At 39.8% G+C, this 27480-nt stretch overlaps 1 protein-coding gene across 3 annotated transcripts in view; it reads left to right on the forward strand.

The window, feature by feature from the left end:
* ABCC4 (ATP binding cassette subfamily C member 4) overlaps positions 1 to 27480 on the forward strand; it is a 2616332-nt gene that overhangs the window by 1479122 nt on the left and 1109730 nt on the right. The window lies entirely within an intron of this gene.

The following is a 27480-nucleotide window of genomic DNA, read 5'->3' on the forward strand; positions in this document are numbered from 1 at the left end:
ACTGTACAAATATTTTTTGATAGAGAAACCTGTGATACCAGTAATTAGACGTTTACCTAAGGTACATAAGACTACACATAATCCTCCACTTAGACCAATAGTATCTGGCAGAGGCTGGTTAACTGAGACAATATCTATTTTTCTAGAAAAAATTTGAGACCAGTCGTGGAATCTACTAAATCTATATTACGTGATACGAAACAGTTCTTGGAAACACTAGCACCTTTCAATGAGAACAATATTCTAGAAACTACAGATTATATGGTAACACTAGATGTTGTCTCTCTCTTCACCTGCATACCTAATGATGTAGGGATAGATTTCTTAAGGTTATATTTGTTAAATAAAGGACTTAGCAATAATCAAGTTATTAAACTCACAATGTTGTTAGAAATGGTTCTTTGTCACAATGTTTTTACCTTTAACAATGAATACTTCCTTCAAATTAAAGGAGTAGCTATGGGCACATCTTGTGCAAACTCTTATGCTAACCTTGTGTTAGCATATTGGGAGAATCATTATGTTTTAGAACATTTGGCTTACTCCACTTCTATAAAATATTATAAACGTTTTGTGGATGACCTTTTTAATTTGGGAGGCACATTAGAGCTCCTGAAAGAGTTTGTTCTATATATTAATGGAACTACCACATTTCTTAGGTTGACTGAAATGTATTCACATAACACAATTGACTTTTTAGATGTGACATTGAGCAAAAAAGACAATACTCTATAAACAGAAGTATTTAGGAAGGCATGTAGGAAGAATGCTATTCTTCACAGAAGTAGCATGCACCCCCCCATATACATAAAAACATTGTAAATAATCAGGTGAAATGTTTTTCTAACATAACTAGTGATGATTTGGTTTTCTCTGATGCATTAAAAACTATAGAAAGTGATTTTAGGCATAGAGGCTATTGCAATAGAGATATGCGTTCATTGGATACTTTTAAACGTACACATCTAGGACGTCCTTTTATTAAAAAACAAGGTAGTATAGATGAGAGACCTATAGTGAGGAATAATGATAAGAGGAGGCTAGTGATACCCTTTACTAATAACAATACTTCTATTGTCAACATTATTAAGAGACATTGGAATATTCTACAGTTAGATGATGGTATAAAAGACTTAGTGGGTGAGAAACCATCTTTTAGCTATAAGAATACTAAATCTTTGAAACGTATGCTTTGTTATGAGAGTGTGCCTAAAAATAAGATCTCCTCTGAGAGAAAGGGTACATTTGCATGTCGCTCTTGCAACCAGTGTATATATATAATGAAATCTAATGTTTTTATACATCCAGACACTGGTGTTAAATATGAGTTCAATGAATACGCTGATTGCAAGTCAAGAAATGTGATTTATTTTGCATCCTGCATAAAATGTTATTCTTTCTATACAGGAAAGACTAATAGAACTTTAAGAGAAAGGATACGAGAGCATTTGTACGCTATACATAGAGAGAATGAAGGGAATGCCCTAGCCAAGCATGTACTACAAAATGACACCACACATGCCTTTAGATTTTTAGTAATAGGACAGTTAACAGAGACAGAAAGACTTGGTAATATTGGCAATAAGACAGAAAAAGCTGAGGCAAAGTGGATAATTAAGCTATCTGCGACTAAAGGTCATGGTCTCAATGATAAATTTTCATTGAGACCATTTTTATTAGATAAACCTTTGAAACATTAAACAGTAGTAATATGTTTCATTATCTAATATATGTTTTAGTATGTTTTAACATTTTACTTCTACTATTCATTTATTAGCATGAGATTTTTAGGATATATATATTTATATATTTTATTTTATGTAATTTTTATGGAAAGGAAATGATGTATTTTTGTAACTTGCATGTGACTTGCTAATGTGATTTTCATTGGTGTTTTACTTATATATAAGTTGATTCAAATTTTTATGGTTTGTTGAAGTCTGATGAAGCGTTCTGAGCAACGTGAAAGCGCTTACTTATTCGAATAAAGGACTTGTCTTTTCATTCGTCTGGTTTGCTTCGTTTGTTGTGGAGTATCAACCTCTTCTGATTTTGGACTAGAATAGAATTTGCTTAAGTTAATTTGCCCAGAGTATTAAGAAATCTACCTGCTGTCATTAAATGCCACCCTAAATACATCATGGTTGTTGACAGGTGCATACTACCTAGGTCTCAGTCTGTTCCTTAATTTCTGAGGGGACAACAATTTTTTTCCTCCTCAGGTTCATTACATTCATTCATGTATGTATGTATGTATGTGTGTATTTATTAGTATGAATATTTGTTAACTGGGAAAGCCTACTTGAGCAGCAAGCAGTTTTTCAACAGAGGTCCGAGGAAAAGAGCTCCAGGGTAGTCAGAGTAACAGAAAATAAAACAGTTTGGATCAAGTGAAATAACAGCATAACATTTCCCACTTTCAAACCAATGAAGTAAAAAGGTACAGATGAACGAGGAAGATGTGGTAGAAGCTCAAATTTTAATAGTTATCTAATTAGTGCATTCTTTAGTAAGTATGCTTCATCTTTAATTACATATTTTAATAGCATACAATAGAACAAGTTTTTGAGGGGACAGAGGTAGCATAACACCGTGAGGTCAGTGAAACCAAATACTAGGTATTAATGAATTAGAACAACATTTTATATAAGAAAAGCATTTCTAGGCTTCAACTTGTTTTCTAGGTTCATGACCTCAGCACCTAAAGATAGTCGCTTAGTACAATATTACTGCCATCTTCATTACTTAGTAACAGAAATCCAAACTATTTATTTATTTGCATTTGTTTACCAGGAGGTCTACTGGACCAGGGTGAGCCCGTTTTCAGTAGAAAAAAAACAAAACATGATAAAGCTACAGAATCAAAATACATAAATCAAGCAGTGATGGTACAGAACACTACATTATAGGAGAGGTGATACAATAAAATAGATGACACTAGTTATACAGATGTTAGATTTTAAGTATGCAAGCCAAACAAGAATACAGTTGATGACATGGGATAATAGCAGATGTGTGAACAATACAGTATTGCAGATTTGCAGTAGTGAGGGGAAGATGGAGAGCAGCAGATTAAAGATTCTGAGAGTAAGGGACAGCCTTAGAGCTATTGTTATATAGGCATCAAGAATGAATAGAAGATATGGTAGGTAACTGATATTGTAGATTATGTGTGGCTGAGTAGCACGTGTTGGATTTAGTAAGTTGGAAGCACGTATATATGAGGAGTCTGAGCCATAAGTGAGATGGGGAGGAAAAGTAGGAAGGCTTGGAATATTGGATTTTTTATAGCCAGTGCTGGTACATGTACATAGCGAATGGGAGAACTAGTGCTGTTTCAGCTAAGTCTTAAAGCATTCAGGGTTACTATTAGATCTAATTGAAGGAGGGAGAGCATCCCATAGTTTTGCTATAGCATATGGGTAATGCATTTGACCAGCGGAAAGGTTAGGTTTTGATACATTAAGGAGCATCTGCTTGACTGATCGCAGAGGTCTATTTTAGTGATACATGGTGAACATAGAGGAGAGGGCAGGACATCTAGATGGCTTATAGATTAGCTTATGAGCTGTGGTTAGTTGCATGTATGTTAGATGTTGGGGAAGTTCTAGCCAGTTTAGACATTGGAGTGATACGCAGTGGTGGGAGGAGTGTTTGGCGCTGGTTACAGATTTTGCAATTTTATTGTAGCATGAGTCCAGTTTGGATTTGAGAGAGGACTGTATATTAATAAGGAGAGGTGAACCATAGAGCAAGGATGGAAATAGAAAGGAAGAGGTAAGGGATAGTCTTGTTGCATAGGTGAGGAAGTGTTTGTGCCTGTACAGGATGCCTACTTTCTGATGTTTTTTTTGATGTTTGTGTTAATATGTTGGTTGGAAATTAGGCATTTTTCTATGACTATCCCCAGAAGTTTGTTATATGGGACTACTTCAAAGCAAGTGTTGAGTGAGTTGATGGTAAATTGATTTTTCGTTAGGGGTGTTGTATTTTTGGGGGTGAATAACATCAGTTTGGTTTTATTAGATTTAGGGCTAAATGGCTATTATACATCCAGGTTTCAGTGGAGATGATTTTGGGTGAGTGTAAGTAGTTCTAAAGTAGATTTGGCCATGCAGAAGATGGTGGAGTCATCTGCATATTGGATGACATTAGCATGGGTTATGCTGGTATGGAAGTCATTAAAGAAATTGCTGAAGAGCAGTGGGCCTAGTATGGTCCCTTGTGGGACTCCAGTATTGATGTTGAGGATAGGAGAGAGGGATTGGTGCCATCTGGTTGCTTGTTGTCTATCTGTAAGGTAGTCAGAAAACCAGCCTAGGGTAGGGGGAGATATGCTTAAATTAGAGAGTTTGGTCAGAAGAAGTGAGTGGTAGACAGTATCAAATGCCTTGGAGAGGTCAAGAAATAGTGAGGAGACAAGGTATCCTGGGTCTCGAGCATGGCTGACTGTTTCCAAGAAAGATGCAGTAACAGTGGTGGTGCTATGACTAGATCTAAACACATGATGGTATGTTGTCCTATCTCGCCTTCATTCTTGATGTTTGGGGACTTGGCCACATACTAAAGCTCGAGAGCTTTCACTGGCTCAAGGCTATACCCTATTCCATGATACCTAGCGACAGTTACCCAGATCTCATTTGCCACTTGCTGCTTCGGGATTCCTTTTCTCTGGCTCAGGCTAGTGTTTGGTTTATGTGATTAGTTTATAGTGTTTCTATAACTTTTTTGGGGGAAAAGTCTTATTTTTCCCTACTTGAAAGCAGTTTAGTCTACTTTGAGCAGTTTAAAATCTTTACTGTTGTTTTTTTGCCTTTTTGTAGCGTTGCTTGTGTAGGCTGTCATTGTTGCAGGCCTCCTTTTACCCTATCCTCGGCATTTAGTTGGTCCTTAACGAATCCATTTTAGTTAAAGGATTCATTTTTTGTCCTTTTTATTTTAGCCAATTTTAGTTAGAGGGCTTCTTTCCCCTTTCTACATCCCTTTCTGAGGTTTCGTCATTTAATTTAGAGATGTCTTCTCTGGCTAGAGGAAATCGCCATTTAAGTTAGAGACCTCTCCTCTAGCCCTTCTTTCCCTCTATATAAAAAAAAAAAAAAAAAACTTGTTTTTTATTTCCAATATTTTTGCTGTCTGTACCTTACTGTACTGTCATAGGCTGTACCTTGGATTAGAGTACTGTTTTTTTCTTATAGTGCTTGGCTATTATTGTGGACAAATCTTTCAATATGTCTAAAGATTCTGCTAAAGTTGTTAAGCAATCTGGTTTTAAGAAGTGTGATTCATGCACACAAAAGATGTCACTAACAGATGGGCACACACAAGTTGTGTTTACTGCTTAGGCGCCGTTCACCTGCAGGATTCCTGTTCTATCTGCCATGGTTTCAGCTCCAGGGTCCTGCAGGAATGCAAGAATAAACTAATTGTCAGAGGTTTATTGAAGGGACCTTTTGAGGTGGACATCGAAGGGAATCAGTCCTCAAAATCCTCCTCTGAAAAATCCACTACAAAATCTGCTTCTTTGGCTCCGGTTTCTGAGCCACCTAAGAAGCCTGAGAAACGTGTTGCTTTGGATCTGAAGGTTGTCAGACCCGAGAAGTCAAAATTTCCATTGGCACCACCAGCATTATTGTAGCCATCTCAGAGCCAAAAGAGAAGCTGGTCACTCACCTTGGAGCCGATCCTTTTGGTACCACAGTCACCCCTTCTGCAATCGGTGGCTGGTAGCCACAGATTCTCCCTTTCCTCTCGATCTTCCAAGAGTCTCTCGGATGATAATGTGGAGCGGGTGGTCAAGAGTTTGCTTCGAACACCAGCCTTAGAAAATTCTTTTGAGCCCAGCTCAAACGGAAGTGGAGCCGACAGCCGTATCTGCCTTAACTTCTATTCCTCCTCCGACTCAGATGAGTTTGGAGCCGGAGTGCTTGGATGTCCTTGTGGTGGAACTGTTGGGTCCGAGAACCACTGCCAGATTCTCTGTCCTGATTTCCACGTCGATCTCTTCGATGTTGTCTTCTATCAAGGGATCTGGGAGCTGGCATTCCTTTGTTGGTTCCAGGGAGGAGAGTCAAATCAGACCTTTGTCAGATCCGACTCTTCCCCTCGGGACTCCGGTGCAGGTGAGTTTGGTGCCCAAATAAGCCTTGGAGCCATCCTCCTTGGTGTGGGAGAGATCTCCGGGTTCCTCGGAACCCGAGGCGCTCAGCCTGGATCGTGGTGCCTTCGAGGTGATGAGTGTGCTTTCCCCCAAGACTGCTCCATCCACAGATCCAGCTACTCTTCTCCCTAAGGGACCAATGTCAACCTCTACACCATCCCTCCAGCCCAAGTGTAGAGAACCAATGCCCCAAGATGCCCCAATGGGTGAGCCACTCTCTTCTGAAACCTCCCCAGAGTACCCCTCTGAGGATGTCCTTCGTAAGAGAACTTCTAAGAGGAAACATCTAGACTCCCCTTAGTCTGTCACATCGGATACGGATGTAGAGGATTCAGAAGGGTCCACATGGTCACCCTCTGAGGATGTCTCCTTCTCAGACATCTTAGAGATCCTGAAACAGAGAGGTGGCTGGAAGGCACTCTCCTCTTCTGAAGATGAGTCTGTGTACTGGGAGGCATTTGGATCTCAACCCTCCACCTCTTTGGTGTCTCAGCCTTTCGACCAGCTCCTTGGTGTAGTCAGTCGAAAGGCATGGGGCTCTACAGAATCTGTGGAATCAGTTCCGAGGAGGCCCAACAAATTTATTACAGCCCTAGACAACAAACAGTTCCTGACAACAGGTGTGCCAGTAGATGCTATGGCGGTGGCGGCGGCCATCAAGAAGGAATTAGCCGAAACAACTTCATATGTCCATCCGCTGAGTAAGGAGTCCCGAACAATGGACAGATACAGGAAGAGTATCTTTTCTTCAGTGGCCTTTACTCTTAGGTCACTAAATTACTCATCCCACTTCACTCTACTTCAGAGGGATCTCCTCAAGGAGCTGGGAGATGCCCTTCAGGGTACTACAGCTTCAGGGGTGCCTGACAAGGTAAACTCTCAGCTTGCAACCTTAAACTCTGTAGTAAACTCCTCCATGCGTCTCATTTCTTATGCAGCCAATGGAGCAAGTAGGGCAGCAGGCATGGGAATAGCTCTGAAGAGGCATTCCTGGATGCATCTTTGTGAGTTTGCTGAACCCTTCAAGTCTTCCTTTATCAACTTCCCTTTTGATGGTTCGTCCTTGGTCGGGCCAGAAGTAAAAGAGACACTTAACCAAGCAGGCGAACACTCCCAGGATCAGTTTAATTTCTGCAATAACGTGAGCAAAGAGCTTAGCTGGATGCACTTTTTCCCAGGCAGAGGGCAACAGAGGGCAAATGGCAATGGAAAGATTTGGGGTCCACAGAATCAGGGCGAAGATACAGCTGAAGGGTTTCTCTAGCAGACTCTTCCATGAAAGGGGAAGAGACACTCATTACCTCTGGAAAGTGTGGGGGATATTATCACTGTCCCCCAAAACCTGGCTGAATATCAAAAAATGGGTATGGGTTGATCATATCCAGGATACAGCATTCATTTTCATTTTTTCACTCCTCCATCAAGATCCATCCCAGACATAACCCCCCCCCAAAGGGTCAAGCAATCTAGAGAAAAAAAAAGGTTGCTAGAAAAAAGAGTCATCCAAGAAGTCCCCTGCAGACCAAACCGATGTGGAATTTACTCGCTCTTTAGTTCCAAAAAAACAGGAACTGGAGACCAATTTTATATCTCAGTTAATTGATCAATCTGTAAATGCAATTCGGATGAACAATTTTAAAACCACCTGTTAAGTTAAAAGACAAATTTATGTTCTCAATATTTATTTACTTTCACATAAAACCATAAATTTCAAAAATTTCCTTTACAGCATATTACCTTTATAGACTTAAACACAAGAGACAAATCGTATGCCCATCAAATTTCTCTTGCTCTCAAAGAAGAAATTTAAGGAAAATAATTACTTAAATGGCAGATGCAATTCTTGTGTGTATACATATATAATATACAATACAGACATTCTTATGCTCACCCAAGTAGCTATAAAGTTATTTTAGACAGACTGACTTGGGCACATATACCCACATGTCTGTATAAAACACACATACACATTTATAGAAAGGCTCCACCCTTATATGCTTTAATACAGAAGGTTATACTTTTTATTTGTTGTATAACTGCTCATGCGTACATATGTGCACATGTGATTTGTTTTATTTACATTGTCCTTAACTTGTATTCTGCTTTTAACTGCATATTAAAACTTGAAGAGAGACCACAGCTCTGTCTCTCATGAGTCAGGCAGAAATTTTTTTCCCCACCCTCCCACTCGGTTACTGTAGTGTTCTTACAAAACACTGTCTTTCTAGTTGCCTTCCCCTTGTGTTAATTTGACCATATATCTCATTTCCTCTGTTTTTACTGGCTTGTGTGAGTAAGCACAAAATTATCATTTTGTGAAATCACTCCTCTTCAACTATTTAAATTTATTGGCCATCCTACTGTATTCCATAGTACTAGAATAGAAAAGTGACCACCCCCTTTCAATCTATCTTGTTGTTTTAAAAATAGTGACTCTCCACTTAAAACGTAACTTTTTAGACAGGTAAAACTTAAGTTATCTACTTTCACATCTAACTCTAGTGCACACTGCAGTGTTTAGGATAAACCATCTTTTTTCATCTTACCTTTAAGCATCCCTGTGACTAGCACTTGCTTTACAACCTGTTGGAAAGCACTAGGAATTCTTAAACTGATACAAAAACTCAACTCTCCTTGTTAATAAGGAGAAATTAATCGTAGGCACTAAGCCTATAATTGCGAAGTACCTTGATAAGGTAAGGGAAAACAGCTCTTGTACTTTACAAAAATAAAAAAAGCACCACACCAGGCATGTCCAAGGGTCAGCTTCCAGTGATTTCTCCTGTCCACCTGGTGAATCTGGGCATACTGGGACAATGCAGAAATTGCCTCATGTACACAGACATCCCTCTCCTCCTACCACCCAACACTACAACCTGTGAGAGATGCACGTACATAGCCAAACTGGAAGCAAAACTCTTTCCAGCCAAGATTGTGCTAGACAGTCAAGAGGAGAAGGTTAACACCCGCACTACACCTCAAGCAACACATACCCCTTCTAAACCAACACCCACACATAGCAACACTAAACCCACATATGTGGGGGCCCTTGACAGTAACCTGCCCAAGCAACAAGGACCTCTGAAGCTGAAATGCAAACAACAACAATCACAACCAAAGTGTCACATAGCTCACAACACCAATGTGCCACCCAACAACAGCTCCTAAGGCAAGACAACCTTTAGTCATAAGTGACTTTATAGTAAGGCACACTGATGTCCCACTCACCAGGCTGAACAAGGAGAAAATTACAGTCAGCTGCCATGTCGGGTGCCAGGATCCGCCACATAACGCATGCACTCAAGTCACTCCACAACAAGTACAAATATGACTGTGTCATTGTCCATGTTGGAGTGAATGATTTGAGACGTACCTCCCTGGACTACATGAAAAGAGACATGGAAGAGCTCTGAGATCATGTGGCCCAGGCAGGTATGACCCTAGCCCTGAGTAGCATCCTGCCTTCGCCCAGAATGATACCACAGTATAAGGACAAAATGATTGACTTCAACAATTGTCTAAGCTTCTGGTGTCATTCAAAGGGGATCCAGTATCTGTCTGCCTGGGACGACATGATCGACAGACCACGATGCTTTGCCCGAAATGGTCTTCACCTGTTGCCCCTGGGATTCAGGTTAATGGCTAAGGATCTTGCCACCCCTATAGTGCCTTTTTTAGGTAAAGTTCAAAGGACAAAACCACCACCTTAACAGGTACAAGCATGCAAAATCTGAAGGTAATGCTACTCAATGCTAGAAGTCTAAACCTCAAAATGCACTGTCTCGAGTCACTCCTAAAAATGGAGAACATCGATATCTGTGCAGTAACTGAGACCTGGTTCAAGGCTCCAGAGAGCACCCCTGCAATACCAGGCTACAACTCTTACCATACTTTTCGGCCACCAAACCAGAACCGAAACACTAAAGGTGGAGGAGTGTCCATATTCACCAAGGATATTCACAACACCAGGCTAGTTGCCCAACACAATGCGTCTGAAATTCTCCAGGTGCAACTAACACTAGGTAAGACTGCAGTCCAAATTGTAGCTTGCTACAGATCCCACACCATGCCCCAAGATTCTCACTACACCTTTCTAAACATACTGGAAAATATTATTTCAACTACCCTGCCATTAACTGGGAAAACTACTCATGTACCAATGCCTTTGCCCAACGGTTCTTGGAATTCATAAATTCCAACGCCCTGTATTAACTAATCCTTAGTCCCACCAGGGGCTCCAGTATCCTAGACCTGGTCATTACCAACATGGGACATCGATGCTCCACGCCTATGGTCACCCCCTTGTTGGTCAGGTCTGACCATAAGCTAATCACCCTTGACATCCACATCCCATCCCCCTCCAGTAAGGAAACCTCTGTAAAAAAACTTCTCCAAAGCCAATTTCATGCTACTCAAGTCAGAAGTGGCAAACTTCATGACACCCATGCAGACGGGAACTGAAAGTCTGACTGCTGAATCCTACACTAAGGCACTGTACGAGCACATCCACTCATGCATGAATCGTGCCATCCCCAATAGAACCAAGATGCTTTCTTCCAAAAAAGGAAGTTAATCTGTTGGTCCCTTATCATAAATTTACAACAAAAGGAAGAAACTGTTGCAGAAAAGAGGAAAATCCTGGGATGCAAAAAAACTCCCTTACTAGCCTCAGTAAGAAGCTGAGATCCCTCATAAAATCCTCCAAAGCTAGTTACGAAAATAAAATTGCCAAAGATTCCAAAGACAACCACAAAACATTCTATTGCTATGTCAAGAATCTAAATGGCAATGCTCAGACCTGCTCTGAGCTACAACTGAATGGCATTAAATATACTGATCCCAAGGATATTGCCAATATCCTGGCAGATCAGTTCAGTGCAAATTTCACCCCCCTCTTACCCCCTAAAGGGCCCATCTCAATACTGAAAAAATTTCCAAATTCCGGTAATAGCCTCACAGGTAAAAAAAAAAAAAAACACTCTCCAAAGCTAAGAATACAGCATCCATGGGACCAGATGACCTCCCAGGCTGTGTACTACATGAACTACAAAATGAACTGGCACCTCACCTAAGTGTCATGTTTAATCATAGCCTCATTTCAGGATTCGTGCCCAGTGAGTGGTGCACAGCTGCAGTTATCCCACTCCACAAGGGGGGATTCAACTTGGATCCCGGGAACTACCACCCCATCAGTCTGACGAGCCTGATCTGCAAGGCCATGGAACATATTATCATGGAACTTATAAACAAAGGCATTGGCAACCTTCAAACACTGGACCCCACGCAGTTTGGGTTTGTGAAGGGCCGATCTTGTCTCCTGAACCTGACTGACTTCTTCGAATCAGTCTCCAGAGCTGTGGACAAGGGTAAGGTGGTCCACACAGCCTATCTGGACATCGCCAAGGCCTTCAACACCATCCCCCACTCTGGAATCATAGATAAACTTACTAAGCTGGGCATTAATCCCTACATCAATCAATGGGTTGCCAACTGGCTTACTGACAGAACCCATACTTTAAAAGTAGCCAACTCCAAATCCAGCAACAGACAAGTGACAAGTGGAGAGTACCTCAAGGTTCAGTCCTGGGACTGCTCTTGTTTGGCATCTACTTCTCTGAAGTACAGGCCAACACTAAGGGACTCTGGCTAACAAAGTTCGCAGATGACTGCAAACTGGGAGCCATTATTGAATCCCCAAATGATGTGGATATTCTACAAAAGGGCCTTACAAAAACAGATGCTTGGTGCCAGAGCCATGGGCTGAAGTTCAGTGTCAAGAAATGTATAGTTATCCCCTTTGGGAAAAAACATGTACCCATGAATTATCACATAGGTGGTAGTACACTAAACACCGAAAGTGTAATGAGAGACTTAGCGACACAGGAGGATAGTGGTCTCGCCTTCGATAACCACATCGCAACAACAGTCAGGAAATCCTTCTGTGTGGCACACCTAATCACTAAGGGCTTTTCATCCAGAAAAAAGGAGGTCATTGTCCCACTGTACTCTTCCCTCCTTAAACCCATTATAGAATACAATGTCCCATTTGGTATGTACCTCTCAAGACATCTGCAACAACTGGAAAGGCCACAGAAATACCTTCCTAAAAGAATCACAGGCCTAAAGCAGATGCCCTATGCTGACTGTCTAAAAAAAAACTCCACCTATACTCTGTCGCATATCATTTACTCAGAGGTGATCTCTGCTTAACATACAAGGCCATGTCAAACCTAGAGCTGTTGGACATGCTACACTTAAAGAAATCCCAATCCCTCAGACATACACGCTCCAGGGATCTAAACCTTGTTATCACAATGAACAAAACATGGTGGAGGGATAGGTTCCTGACCCAGAGACTCCCCAGACTCTGGAATAGACTACCCATACATATCAAGCAGAGTGCCTCTTTGGCCCTCTAAAAAGGAACCTTGATGATTGGATGGGAGGTAGGAAATTCTGTCAGTCGCCCTGCTAGACAGGGATCCAGAGAAGTAAATAACTGTGGGAAGAGATAGCCAGGGAATTGTTATGGCTAGGCTTGTATAGGCCCTAGGGCCGAGAGCCTAGTACCAACCTATGAACCTATAAGATGAGAGTGGTGCTTCTGGCGTTGCAGGCATTCCAGACTTCTCTTCCACTAGGGACGATTGCAATTCAGACAGACAATATATCCATCGTGTGGTATATCAACAAACAAGGCTGAACCAAATCTGATCCCCTCTGTCGAGAGGCTCAAAGAGTATGGCAGTGGGCAATATCTTCTCAAAATTTTCTGATTAGCAACACATTCCAGGGAAATCCAACGTGATAGAGGACAAATTAAGCAGGGCAATTCTTATGCCTCACGAGTTGTCCCTGAAACAGGAAATTGCAAACCAAATTTTTTGCATGTGGGGCCAGCCTTGCTGTGATCTCTTTGCCATGTCCATGAACGCCAAATGCAGCAGCTATCTTGCCCTAATTCCCCCTCCGGGGGAGTCACCAAGGATGCACATGTTCACGATTGGCCCCCGGGACTTCTTTATGCATTTCCCCCATTTACACTAATACCAAAAGTTCTTCAGAAAGCCAAATCATTGAGTTGCAGGCTAATTCTCATCCCTCCATACTGGCCTCATCAGATATGGCCCCATTTCCAGGAGGAGCCTTGGATCCTGGACCCAGTACCAGATCTTCTGACTCATCAGTGAGGAAAGCTCCATCCCTCCATTCAAACCCTCAAGTTGACAGCTTGGTTTCTCCACTTCCCATCTTAGCCAGACTTCCAGGCATGTCCCCAGCAGTGTGTCACATCCTAGTTTCATCGCACAAGACCACTGCTAGGAAACTTTATGCTAGCTAATGGAAAAGATTTTCTTGTTGGGCTGACAAAAATAATATTGATCCCTTTACAGCCCTTATAACTACAATTCTGGAATTTTTAGCAGAAACCTTTAATCAAGGAGCAGCTGCGGCCACTATACAAGTACAACCAGCTGCCATATCCAACTATCACATAGGAGACATGGGATCCAATATAATGTCTCATAGATTATGCAAAAGCTTTTTGAGAGGTACATTCCTCTTAAGACTTCCAATAAGAGAACCACCACCTCCATGGGATCTAAATTTGGTACTGACTGCTTTAACTCTCCCCCCCCTTTCAAGCCAGCTGCATCTTGCCCACTAAAGGTCTTAACTTGGAAGACAATCTTTTTAACAGCCATTACTTCGGCTAGGAGAGTTTCAGAAATGCAAGCTCTGTCTATCCGTCCTCCCTATTTGATCTTCCACAAAGACAGTCTCTCTTAGAACTTAACCCTTCCTTTCTGCCCAAAGTCTGTTCTGAGTCCAATTTAAATCAGTCTGTTGAACTACCTATCTTTTTCCCCAACTCTGGCAACAAGGCAGAGTATAAGCCTCACCAATAGGATGTCCATAGGCAGTTACATTTCTACTTACACAGGACAAAGCAGATTAGAAAATCGGACCAACTATTTGTCAAATTCTTGGAAAATAGCAAAGGAACTTGAGTTTTAAAAGTCACTTTATCCAAATGGATTACAGATACTATTATTTATACATATAGTTCTTAGCATAAGCAATTGCCAGAAAAAATATGGGGCCATTCAATTAGTGCTATGTCGACTTCTACTGCCTTTCAAGCCAGACTACTCTTAGATTCAATTTGTGATGCAGCCACATAGGTTAACCCTCATACCTTTATCACTCATTACAAAGTAGATGTGGCCTCCTGGAACAGGGCTTCCTTTGGTCCCACTGTTCTGAAGAGTTTATTCCTTTGAGCCACCCGAGAAAGAAGGTGCTGTGGATGCTGTTCCAAACATCAAGAATGAAGGCGAGATAGGACAACATAACAAAGAAGTTATGTACTCACCATAACATTCCATGTTTGTTGTCCATAATCTTGCCTTCATTCTTGTATCCCACCCTCCTTCCCCCTTCCTGGAGGATTGAGAGAAAATTTTTGGAATTAATTGGTCATAAGTTCTCTGATTCCCTCCTTACCTCATGAGACATGCGCAGAGGATTATTGTGTACCATAGTTGGTTAGATATTCTAGTGATGGATATTTGCAAATGAGATCTGGGTAACTGTCACTAGGCATCATGGGATAGGGTATAGCCTCGAGCCAGTGAAAGCTCCCAAGCTTTAGTATGTGGCCGAGTCGGAACCGATGCTCAATTCTGAACTCCGTCAGATTGAAGGCGAGATTATAGATAACAAACATGGAACATTATGGCGAGTACATAACTTCTTTTTTGGTTGGGGAGAGAAGGTTGTGATGTAGCAGATAGTTACATAGTTGGCTATAGATACATTTTTCCAGAATTTTGGAGATGGGAGAGAGGATGGCAATTGGACGGAAGTTGGATATATCATTATTGTTTCCACCTTTGTGGAGAGGGAGGATAAATGCCTTTTTCCAGATGGTGGAAATGAAGGACTCTTGAATGAATCTGTTTAGTAGTATACGAATAGGACAGGATATAGCTGATTTTTGGAGGACTTCTGTGGTAGGTTATCTGGAGCATTTGTTCCAGGTTTAAGTTTAAGCAGGAGTTTTTTATGGTGGAGATAGGTATGTGTATGAGAGAGAAGTTTGGTCTTGTTGTAGCAGATGGGTCTGGGGATAGTGGGTTAAGTAGTGAGAAGTTGGCAGTGAGGTTGACTATACTGTTTTTAAAGAACGAGTTAAAAAGTGAGGCAATTTCAGCTGGGGTCATGTCTGGATCAGGAGAAGGACTGTCACTTTTGCCTAGGTATAACAGAGAGTTTATAGATCTCCAGAACTTTGTAGGATTTTGCATATGGTCATTTTGCAGAGTAATGTAATAGTCTTATTTGTTTTTAGTGACAAGTAGTTTGTACTGAGTAAAGTCTGCAGGGTTTTTACTTGTATGCCATAATTTCCAAGGCTTATCTCTAGATTTCATAAGTTTGGATTTGGTAGGCCAACTGGCTTGGTTGTTTTTCACTCTCCTATGTCAGAGAGGAGTGAGATTGTCGAGAACATGGAGGAATGCTGAGTTAAATAATTCAACATCATCATTCAGTGGTAGGACTTTAAGTGGATGCGAGATGATATTTCATAGGATATTTTTAAAGGTGGTTGGGCTGAAGTGAGATACTGTAGGTCTCTGGTATGCTTATAGTGGTGTATATTAAGCACTGGAGTTGGTTTGTGAATTATGTATGTCGGTAAGTGATCACTTATGCTTTTAGGCAGAGTGCCATTGGAGGAGATTTTAATAGGGTCAGAGACAAGGACCCAGTCTAATATTGAGCTATTGTTTTTGTTGGGTCTGGTTATGGTAGTAATTAGTTGGGTTTACTTAAATAGGTTGATACTGTTTGTTGGGCAATGTATGATATCTAACCAGTTAATATTTATACCACCAAGTATGATTATTTCATTCTCTATATTTTTGGATGACCAGGCTAGTATTTCTTCACGTATTGGGATATTGTTACCGGGGTGTTATATGTGACTATAATGCAGATGCTTTTACTGCTGTTCATTTTCAAGTAGGTTATTAGTATTTCAGCTGTAGAAAATGTGGGAGTGGGTTTATTATATGGGACAATATTCAAAGTATTACGGTATATGAGAGCAATGCCCCCACCTTTTTTTTCTGAGCCTATCTGTTCTCAGGAAAGAGAAACCTGACGGGAGGAATTCAGAGGTTTTAATATATGGTTTTAGCCAAGTCTCCATTGCTGCTACCATATTTGGCTTATAGTGTTCAATCCAGGCATGCAGGTCTGGAATTTTTGTTTCTGATGCTTTAGAGGTTGATGGTAGTGAGGATAAGGGTTTTGTGACCATTCTTGTGATAAAGAGGGGAGTGAGTGGGTCCAGGATTAGGGTGAATGCCACCACATACTATTAGGTTGTGGTAAGTATTTAAGGGATTAGTGGGTTGCAGTTTTTTCTTTGTGTTGTAATCATGTATGGAGGTCAGTTTTATTTTAGTTTTTGCATGTAAGGTTCGAATTAGCTTTTTAAGGAGGAGGGTACTTGTTGTATATGGAGAGGGTGCTATGTCAGAGAAGTGAGTGAGTTTGGTCAGAAGAGTGGCAGTTACGTGAGTGGGCTTGTAATATGTATAGCTTCAGGAAACGTAAGTAGTTGCAGAAAGAGGAAGGATAGAGAGAGTAAGTAGTGCTAAGTTGGTGATGAATGGCATCTTGTGATGGTGGAGTATGAAGGGTAGTAAAGAGTAGGATTTGTTTGTAAGATAAACTGGAAAGTGAAGGCAGTGTGGTAAAGTATAGGAGTATAGGGCGGTGAAGGGTGAAATGTTCAATTGTACAATTAGTGAAATGGGGGTGTAGTGTGAAATGGGGGTGTAGTGAAGAATGAACTAGTAGAAGGTTATGATTGGGTGAGCAGTAGAGGTAGGTGGAGCTTTGATTTGGATAAATGTAATTGATGTGGGGTGGCTGGGAATGGGGTTAGGGGAGCGAAGCGAGGGTGAATGGAATGGGCAGAACCAGGAGCAGCAGTCAGGCTTGCACTTAAGTTTATCAGTGAGGAGTACAGTGTTTAGAGTGGAGAGACTGTGAGTAAGGACAGAAGTTGGAAATGTATGAAGTGAGCCCTTGGTTTAGAAAATAGAGGTGACGGACAGCAAATTCTTAGACTTTAGCAGACTTTTCTGAAGTTGGTTTAGGTGCCAAAGTGATACAGAGACTAGGGAGAGAGAGACATACTCAGTGGGGGTGGAAGAAAGGTGCTAGTGGTGGTGGTCGGGGTTAGTGTGCCAAGAAATATGTGTGCATGCCACAGGCTAGTTTAATTTGCAAAAAAGATAAAAAAAATGCTTTTAACACCAGGTGAGGAAGAAGCAATTGGGACACATACATATAACTTGTGATTGAGTTTTTTTTTTTGTTTCCATTTGTCCTTGACTAGAGAGCAATCCTTGTATTGCTTTCAGGGTCAGTAGATAGAATTTCAGCCAGGTGTGTTCTGGGTAGGGGAGAGAAGTGAGGTCACTTTTCCACGTAGGTGACTACTGTAAAATAAAAGAGAGAGATGTAATGATGATAAGATTGTGAGCTTAGGGTGGTAAAAATATCTAGAAGAAAGAAAGCAATTAATAGAGAGGTAATGAACATTAGGGGCAAGCAGAAAGAGTGAAATAGAAGGCAGAGGATTAAGAGAGAGAGAAAAGAGTGAGGGTTGCAGGCTGGAGGGTGAGAAAGAGAAAAGGTAGAAGGCTTGGTGAGAGGACTCCTGGGTCTGCAAGGAGCAGTAGAAAGGGAAAACAAGACTAGAGAAGCATGAGGAGCTAAAAAGGAGAGTAGCTTAGTTTACAGCACATATTTGGAGAAAGGACCTTTATGTAGGCACTGGGAAGGGAGAAACACACAGGTAATACAAGAATGGTCAGGAAAAGCAAGCATTTACTTCAACATTTGGTGTAGGCAAAAGTAAGAGAGAACACAGAACATGGTAAGGTCAAGGGATGCTAGCATTTAGTCAAGCTGGAATAAGCAGAAGGAAGAGAGAATGCAGTTGCCAGTATCCAAGTACTACATGCACAGATTTTACAATATAAACAGATTATTTATTTATTTTATTTTATTTTATTTTATTTTACATTTGTTAACCGGGAGAGTCCGACTGGATACATGTCCATTTTCAGCGGAGGCCCGGGGAGAAAAGCTCCAAGTACATAACAGACATATGAACATTGTTAATGCAAAAAAAGGAAGATAGTTGAGTTCTAAATACAATATAAAGGTACATCACATCTTGGGGGAAAAAAAAAAAAACAACAGCAGCATATAAAAAAAACATAGGTCAGTTACAAAGCCTTGTTAAAAGCAGTTAAGGATAGTGAGGTAAGAGAAAGGTAAATGATAGTGGTTAATCAGGTTTGGAACAGGGACATTGCCAGAGAGTATTGAGATGGGGTTTGAGCTTTTTTTTGAATTGTAGGAGTGAGGGTTCTGAGGTGAGCGTGGTCGGTAGGGAGTTCCACATTTTACCTACAAAGTTTGAGAATAGAGAATCCCCAGCAGAATTATTGGCTTTGGTAGTTTGAGCTAAGATCTTATTGGAGGAGCGTAAAGATTGCAGGTTGATATAGGAGTGAATGATGTTTTTCAGAGCTGGTGTTTTCTCTGGGTGATACAGTATCTGGTGAGCCGTTTTGAGTTGGTTGAAATGGAGTTGGCTGGAAAACTCTAACCACCCTAGTTGCTTCAAGTTAGTGCAGTGGTGCGTTCTAAAGGTGGAATTTGTGGCAAATCTAGCTATGTGATTGTAACAAGAAGCAAGTTTGTTAAGGGTTGTCTTGTTTAGGTTTGTAAAGAGGGAGGCATAGAAAGAGTTGATAGTAGGTGTGTGCTGGCAATTGTAATTTTAGCATGAGGAGTGAGAAAGTGTTTTTACTTTATAGAGAGCCAAGCTTTTTATTGACTGTTTTGATGGTAAGATTGAAATGGGTGTCAAATTTAAGGGAGTTATCAATGGTAACACCTAATAGCTTTGTGTGAGCTTCTGATGATATAGTGATTCCATTGGAGGATGTAATAGAGAAGGTGGGGGCAAGAGTCTTGTTAGTCGGTGAGAAAGTAACTAGTTTTGTTTTGTTGGGGTTGAGAACTAGTTGCCGACTTGAGACCCATTTTCTATTAGGTTGAAGGTGTCTTGGGTTGAAGCAGTGAGGTCGGCCAGGTTGGAGGCAGTGCTGATGATAGTCGAATCATCTGCATATTGAATGCATGTGGCATGGGGGGTGATTGTGGGCAGGTCATTAACAAAGATGGTGAAGAGAAGAGGGCCAAGAATAGATCCTTGGGGAACTCCAAGTGTAACAGGTAGGCATGTAGATAATTTGTCCTGCCATAGAACAGCCTGTTGCCTATTGGACAGGTAGGATTGGAACCATTTCAGCGTGGAATTGCTGAGTGATAGTTTTTTTAATGTATGGAGGAGTTGAATGTGGTTCACCATATCAAAGGCCTTGGAGAGTATGCCTTCCAGTTGTACAGCATAACAGTAAACAAGCAAGCAGCAGTTATTAAAGCACAGATTTGAAGAAAGGGGCCTTAAGTAGGCACTGGGAGGGGAGAAAACACACAGGCAAAAGCAGAATGGTCAAGGGAAGCAAGCATTTACTCTAAAGGTTGGAGTAGGCAAAAGGAAAAGAGAATACAGAAAACAGATTATGCCTTCCAATTGTACAGCAAAACAGTAAACAAGCATGCAGCAGTTAATAACACAGACAAGATTTCAGCATTTTTCAGCAGTTAATACACAATGCTAGGTTTGAGCCTAAATCAAATGAAATCAAGCATTCAGTTAAAGATTAGTTACAGTATTATCCAACAAACAAGTCAACTGCTTATTGTAATGAATAATCATTTTCATTATTAATTATTCGACCTGATACCATCGTGTCTATTCTAATCATTGTAGTGGCTAACATTGACATCTATACTACATTAAAGCACCATTGCTCAGTTTTCTTTCCTTCTATATCTGTTTCTGAAATAACTGAAAGCTATGGGCTTGATGCTGGAGCTTGGTTGCATTCTGTTTCATTCAGGTGTTAAGTAACTTAGCATAAACACGTGCACATATGGTTTAATAAGGAAGAGCCTGGTTACTGTATTATGTATTTTCTTCTGACTACCTAGATTCCCAAGTATAAAACTTACATCCTTCCAACCATTCCATTCAGAGTCCTTGTGATTAACAAAGTATCATTCCTTTAATAACCTGGTTTCAGCAAAATGCTGAACACATTTAATTTACAAAAGCCCTTTTATCTTCAGTAGATATTATATTTCCTACATTAAATCCCACACAGACATACTGAGGTAAATAATACACTGATGAAAGTGTGTTATACTTTCACAAAATATTTTGCATTTGTTACTAGAAACTGCAAAATGGGCTGGCATCCAATCCGCTTAGTTTTGCTGCCTTGTTCTCTTGACTTGAACCCACCTGAGTGCTGGAATTGGGCTTTGACTCCTCACCAGTCTGAATTGGATAAAACATGTATTGAGGAACAAGTAAATAAATTATCATCTAAACAGACCCCTTCATTCTAATGCTAAACAACAACTCACCATCTCAAACCTCAAAAAGCAATGGAAAATAGCCTTTACTGCTACTCTGTTGCCAAAAAATAGAATTCCATTCCACAGGCTGTTAGAACTGTAACCTAACATCCCTCCTTCAAGCATCTTCTGAAAGACCACCTATCAAATTTGTGACTGTGCTAATGCTGTACCCCTGGCTGAACATCAGTCTTTTCTACTTTTGTCCACCCGTCTGTTTAAATTCTGTACCCTTCACCACTTTCTAATCTTTACCTGGCTATCCTTCCCTCTTTACCAATTTTGCAAAACCTCTTCGTATCACCTCTTCCACATTTGTACTAATCTGTCCTTAGCTCTCTCCATTTTTATTGTTATAATTAAACAAAACACATAACTTACTTATTACTATTGCAAATTCCCAAAAGGACACACTCCAGAACGGTGTATAGCATTTTACTTTGCTTTTTCTCATTGTTCTTTTTGTAACATATTTTTGGTATATCTCTATGCCCTACAGTATTGTTGGTTATTTTTGAAATATATAATTTTCAACAGTTTTTATGTAATGTCTTTGAAAAAAAATGTTTTTCTGTTAAATGGAGCTTTTCTCCCTGGCTCTCTGCTGTAAATGAGCTGTTGTGACCTAGTCAGACTTTCCCCGTGACAAATGTCAGCAAATAAAATAAATAAGTACAGCCACCACCAGTACATTTTATTTGCGTATCACATGGTTAAACATCTATTTGGAATTTAGCAGATCAACTTTATTTTATATTTTGAAGCCAATACAAGTTTATTCATTCTATCATAATCACAGGCTTTTCATATACCCCCTGCTGACCTAATTGTTGAAACAGACTTTTGATTATTGTCTGCCAAAGTACATCAAGCTCAAGGCAGAACAAATTTATTCTGTATACAGACTGAGAAACACAGACAGTAAAGCTTGAGTGTGCTTTTGTAAAGTCGAGCTTGAAATGGTTTTGGATGAAAAATGCCAACAGAACAATCTATCATCTTTCATTGCTAGGTAAAGTCACTTTGTATTACCTTTCTCCATTTAGTATGTTGTGCTCATCCTAAGATCATTTAGAATAACATCTTTCTTTATTTTGAACATTAGCATTTATATTTTTTTCATCTTTCTAGAGTCTGCTTATGATCAGTTATATATTTTATGTAATTTAGATTACTTTCAAATAATGCACTGATTACTGTTTTCTGGCTTGATATGGTGTATTTATCTTCGCAGTTAAGAGTTTTATTCGGTGTGGATGTCAAATTAATGGATTTTATATTTCGTTTCTATGGGTTTTATGCATTTCTTGGGCAATATGGATTACTTATATGAGCTATTATAGCATTTTCACAGCATTTTAACATTATATTCATGCTTCCTCCCTACAATCTCAACACATCATTGCAAACCTATTTGACTATACTTAACTGTGAAGATACGTGAAGGCTGCCAGACTACCTAGATAGAATTTTGTAGATAATTCTATGTCATTGTAAATATGAATATAATCCACAGGCTTGTCCTCTTGAAATGTAAGAAAACTGTTAAATGTTTAACTTCAAAAATGTAACCACAGTGCACTCTTCTGGAAGAAAGCTGATAAGTCAAACATCGTATGACTGTTTGATCTCAAGTCTCGGAGACATAATGTCTGGACTGAGGAAATCCTTCTGTTGTTTTGAGACCAGAGTTAATTGCTAGCTTTTATATATATATATATATATATATATATAGATATATATATATATATATATATATATATATATATATATATATATATATATATATATATATAATGTCTTTTATTGCTGTAGTTTCCTTGCCAGGTGCAAGATCAAAGTAATGTTAAAACTCTGAGTTTCTGTTAGCCTGGGAACCAGAGAAGAATAATGTAATCTAAAATGAATCAGCAGTGATGTATTACCAATTTAAGAGATCTCAGAGAGAAAAAGATAGTATGTTGCATTTTGGATTTTGACTGAAGACCTGACCACTCACCAGTACTCTGCCTTTGCTTTATATGTAAATTTATTTAAAACTGTGATTGCTCTTAGAGTTAGATAGGAATTTATTCATATATAGTCTAGCTGTTTTCTATATTTATGTCAGACTATTCAACAGTATTATTTTAAGCATTTTCCTGTGATTTCTGAACTCTTGACTAACACTGTGTTGAATTGAGAAGATTTGTCTTGTGTTTTTATTATTTATTATTACATATTTTTAAACCTTTCAACTGTGGCTGTTTTGTGCAAAGATAATTTAAGCTCTAGAGTACTTGCATTTATTTAGTAATACTGTGCAAAGCCACTCCAATAAGCCTTGCTGTTCGTCCACTTATTCTATGGATAATAATATTGCGCAGTATAAATTGGACACCTTTTGGTAAGGACCTTTTTAGTAGCTGAAAGAGTAGTTGGTGGCAGTGATTACTACCTTATAGCCTGGCAGGAGGGGGCATAGCTAGAGAACCTGTGCCAGCCTTCCCCAGGAGTGTCTGTGTGTATATAAACCAAATCTCAAAGTGTGTGTATGTCAGCTACTTGGGCAGGGACATGAAGCACTGGTTGGACAGAGAGGGCACTGGAGGTTTTGGCTTGACTACTTGGCTGAGATCTGTACCCTGTAGCTGTGCCAGTGGGGAGTCTTATTAGGGATCTGGAGAGAAAGGGAGAAACCATCCCCAGACTGACTGTGATCTCTGTGTGCACTTAAGGGAAATTGTAAATTACTGTGTGTGTATTTGTTATCCCTCCCAATGTGCACGCCCATCACTTCTGTTAGTGGTGAGGATTGAGACTCCTTGATTACTGGGCCAATGCCAATTCAGTATTGAGAAAGGGTTCTTCCCGAAAGCTTTGCGTTTCATAAAGTGTTTTACTCAACATTTCGTGTGGTTTTTTGGATTATCTTCAGCATACTACGTTTCCAATACACAGGCATCACACTTACCTTTCTCAATTAAATTGGAGATAGGTTTTTGTTGTTAGCTACTTTCGCCTTTACTGGTTCTGGGCACAGCCCCCCCTCTGTTTGCCCTCCTCTTCACTCTGGGCTCACACAGCTCCTCTACCCTAACCCCATTCCCACCCACCCCATTTCAGTTACATTTATCCTTTTACTAACCCCTCCCCTTCCTCTCTACCTACCAATAAGAACCCTTACACTTTCACTGGCACCATCTCATACCTCCACCTGTAATAAGCTCCTATTACTTCCCATTACTACACCCTCTCCTTTAACCTCCTGCTTTCCACACACTACCTCCCACACCTCCTTGACTCTAGGGTACCACTATCATTTCTCAATATGCTCTATTGCTTAGATCTTTGTACTACTATTATCTCCCTTTCCTCCACTCTTCTCTTTTTATCCCATGCCACCTCCTTCTATATTTTTTTCAACTCCCCACCTACATCTCCCACACTAACCATAACTCCCTCTCTTTAACTAATAGCGTACAACATCTCACCTTCTTATTCGACTGTAATACCTTGCACCTAACAAAGTTAAAATACTATGTTGTCACTTTCAAACTAAAATTAACATAATATTCTTTCCTTAGACCTCTCTCTTTTCCCCAACATCTGTCCGTCATTACACATCATTACCTGACCCTCTCCCAATGTAACCATCATAAAAAACACCAACTTGTAAAGAAAAAGAAATAATGAACCAAACAGATGAAATTCAAAACACAATATTTTACTACAAAAGGACTCTGTAGAAATCACAAAGTAAGCGCTTTTGTAAGGCATAGTAGCCAAACTTCATCAGACAAATTCAACTAACAAATGTTCAACATTTATACTACAAACCACACCCCCACTAGTAATCACTTAATCCAAAATTGACTAATTAGAATACATAACATTTAACCATTGATTGAACATTGAAAAATAAATACAAAAATGACTCATACTTGAAAACAAAAATAAACAACAATAATGAACAGTTCATGAATAAAATTGTTATTGTTAAAAATTACCTATCCAATACCCTGAGCTTCAATTTCCTACTGATATAAATAGCATCATTCAAACCTGGGGGTACATGGGCATTATGGAAGACCTGCCACCAAACTTTTGTCCAACAACCATAATTTCTAAGGACCACCCCTGTCACCCCATTTGACCTGCTGCAAAACCAAAAATTTAAAAATATGGTCAGGGAATTTTTTAATATGCCTATATAAGGTATTATTATTATCACAATGGCAGACATCGTACAGATGCTCGTATATCCTCTGATCTACCTTCCGTTGGGTCTTTCCAATATAAAATCTGGAACAATGAGAGCACAAAGCCACATATACTACTCCTTGAGTGTATCTTCACCTTAGATGTAATTAAAATGTGTTTACACTGATTACATGCCCCGCAGGATGTCATTTTACCTTGTATGTTGGTATCCTTAACTTACTCCAAAATATTTTTAATATTCCTACCCCTCCTGAAAACAAATTCAGGGTATTCACCAAACAGGGCCTCTTTAACAGGATCACTATTTAAAACGATCCAATTCTGTTAACTATATCCTGCATAGAATAACTATCACTTGAAAATGTAGTCACAAAAGGGCAGGAAAACTTCTCTCCCAACCCAGACCCACTGGGTACACCTTCATCTCAATGAACAAGGGTCCCAGAATGAACACCCAAGTTCCCATCCATATCAGAACCAAGTAGGGATCCCACCAGGCTCAAAGCACTTTCCACCAGATTGTTTAAAATAGGTTTATAAATCCCTTTAATACATTTGTCGACCACTTCCTAATATTATTAATCAAATAATTAGGATAAGCTCTGTTTGCAAATATTTGACACATAAAATCACATTCCTCCAAAAAAGTCCACATAGCTAGAAACCCATCCGGGCCGCTCTCACCAGCTGCATACCACGTTTAACGTGCATAAGATGGTTACTACTGAAATGCAGTATACTATTTGAATATGTTGGCTTTCTATATATTGTTGATTTCAAACAGCCATCCTCAGTTTTAACCAATAACACATCCAAGTAATATATTTTAGCCAAATCAAAATTATAAGTGAACTTCAGAAATGTGTTACTCTCATTAATATAATTCATAAATTCCACTATACTTTCCACAGTTCCCTTCTATGCAATGAATAAATTGTCCAGATACCTCAGGTATTATACAATATTAATAAAAAAAAGGGGAGGGAAACAAAAAATGTTTTTCCCACCAGGCCATGACTATATTAGTAAAAAGGGGGCCACAAGGGGAACCCATGGCCACCCCTGAAAGCTGCTTAAAAAAGTGCCCCTCAGAATAGATGTAATTATTCCTTAGCACCATATCCATCAATTGCGTATAGGTGTTATTACTATCCTGAGGTACCCCATATTCCTCATACAGAAAATCAGTGAACCAATTAAGACCAACATCCTGGGGGATACAGCTATAAAGCTCTTTAACATCAATAGTAAGAAAAGTAATATCTTGGTTAACCATATCCAGGCTGTTACACTTCTCCAAAAAGTGCCAAGAGTCCCGGCAAAGATGTGAAATATTTATAACCTTTTCTTTCAACTTATAGTCCAAATACTTAGCAACATAGCTAGTCTTGGACCACGAAGAATCCACAATGGGTCTAATTGGGGGATTGACCAAATCCTTATGGATCTTGGGAATCCCAAAGATTTCAGGAATTTTAGGAACATCCGTAGACATATAATTGTACTCATCAATGTCTATCTGGTCCTGGGTTAACATGTCCATAAGGTCACTGGCTATTTTACGATAAGCAATATTAACCTCATTCAGAGAGACTTCGGTATAAATATTGCTATATAGTAAATCAAACATTTTTTGCACATAGTCAACCCTGGACTAACAACCACCCCACCCCCTTATCTGGTTTCATTACTCTCAAGTTCTCACTTCTTAGTTCATCAAGAAACCCTTTTCCACTTCAGTGATATTACCATAAACAACATTTTTACCCAGCAAATGCTGGAAATCTGTTTCACACATTTTTTCAAATGCTTTAATAGCAAAATACAATTCGGGGTTGAAACTACTAGGCATTCTCACACATTGACTATTAACATTAAAAACATCACTATCATTCCTGTGCATGAATTTTAAATTAAGTCGACGTGTATACAATTTGAGATCACAAATAAGTTCACCAATATCACTTCTCCTACTCGGTACATAATTAAAACCTTTACAAAACAGGTCAGTGTGTTGGGTTGTTATACATACATCAGTGTAATTATATACTTTAAAATCTTTTTTAGAGTTGGTAACATTTGGTTTGCTGACAGTCACCTCTATCATCTCCTCGTTTTCCAATATTGCCCGACTCTCTGCCCTTGCTGTTTCCAGTTGCCACCCTGTGGATACAGGCTCCACTGTTGCAGAGTCCAATTTCTGATCCTCTCCGAATGCCTTTGCCCATGCTCCTCTAAAGGGGCTTCCTCGCTTCTGTTGTTGAAAACACCCACTTCATTTATCAGCTGAGAAAGGGACTTGCTGTTTACCCTGCAATGATGGAGGCAGAGGATAAGCGAATCCAACCTGATAAGCATGCCTGTCCCTTTCAAGCTTCTTGGATTTGCGGTTAGCAATAACCACCGTAATACCATCCACTTGCTGAAAAATACCATCGTAAATCAGCTTGTTCTGCTCCCAAACATCTGCTTGCCAAATCTTCGCATCTAGGACACGATTTTCCTCCTGCAGTTTATCCAAGGCCTTATTGGTA

Source organism: Protopterus annectens, chromosome 5.part1 (genome assembly GCF_019279795.1).
Source record: "Protopterus annectens isolate FY-2018-M chromosome 5.part1, PAN1.0, whole genome shotgun sequence".
NCBI classification, from domain to species: Eukaryota; Metazoa; Chordata; order Ceratodontiformes; family Protopteridae; genus Protopterus; species Protopterus annectens.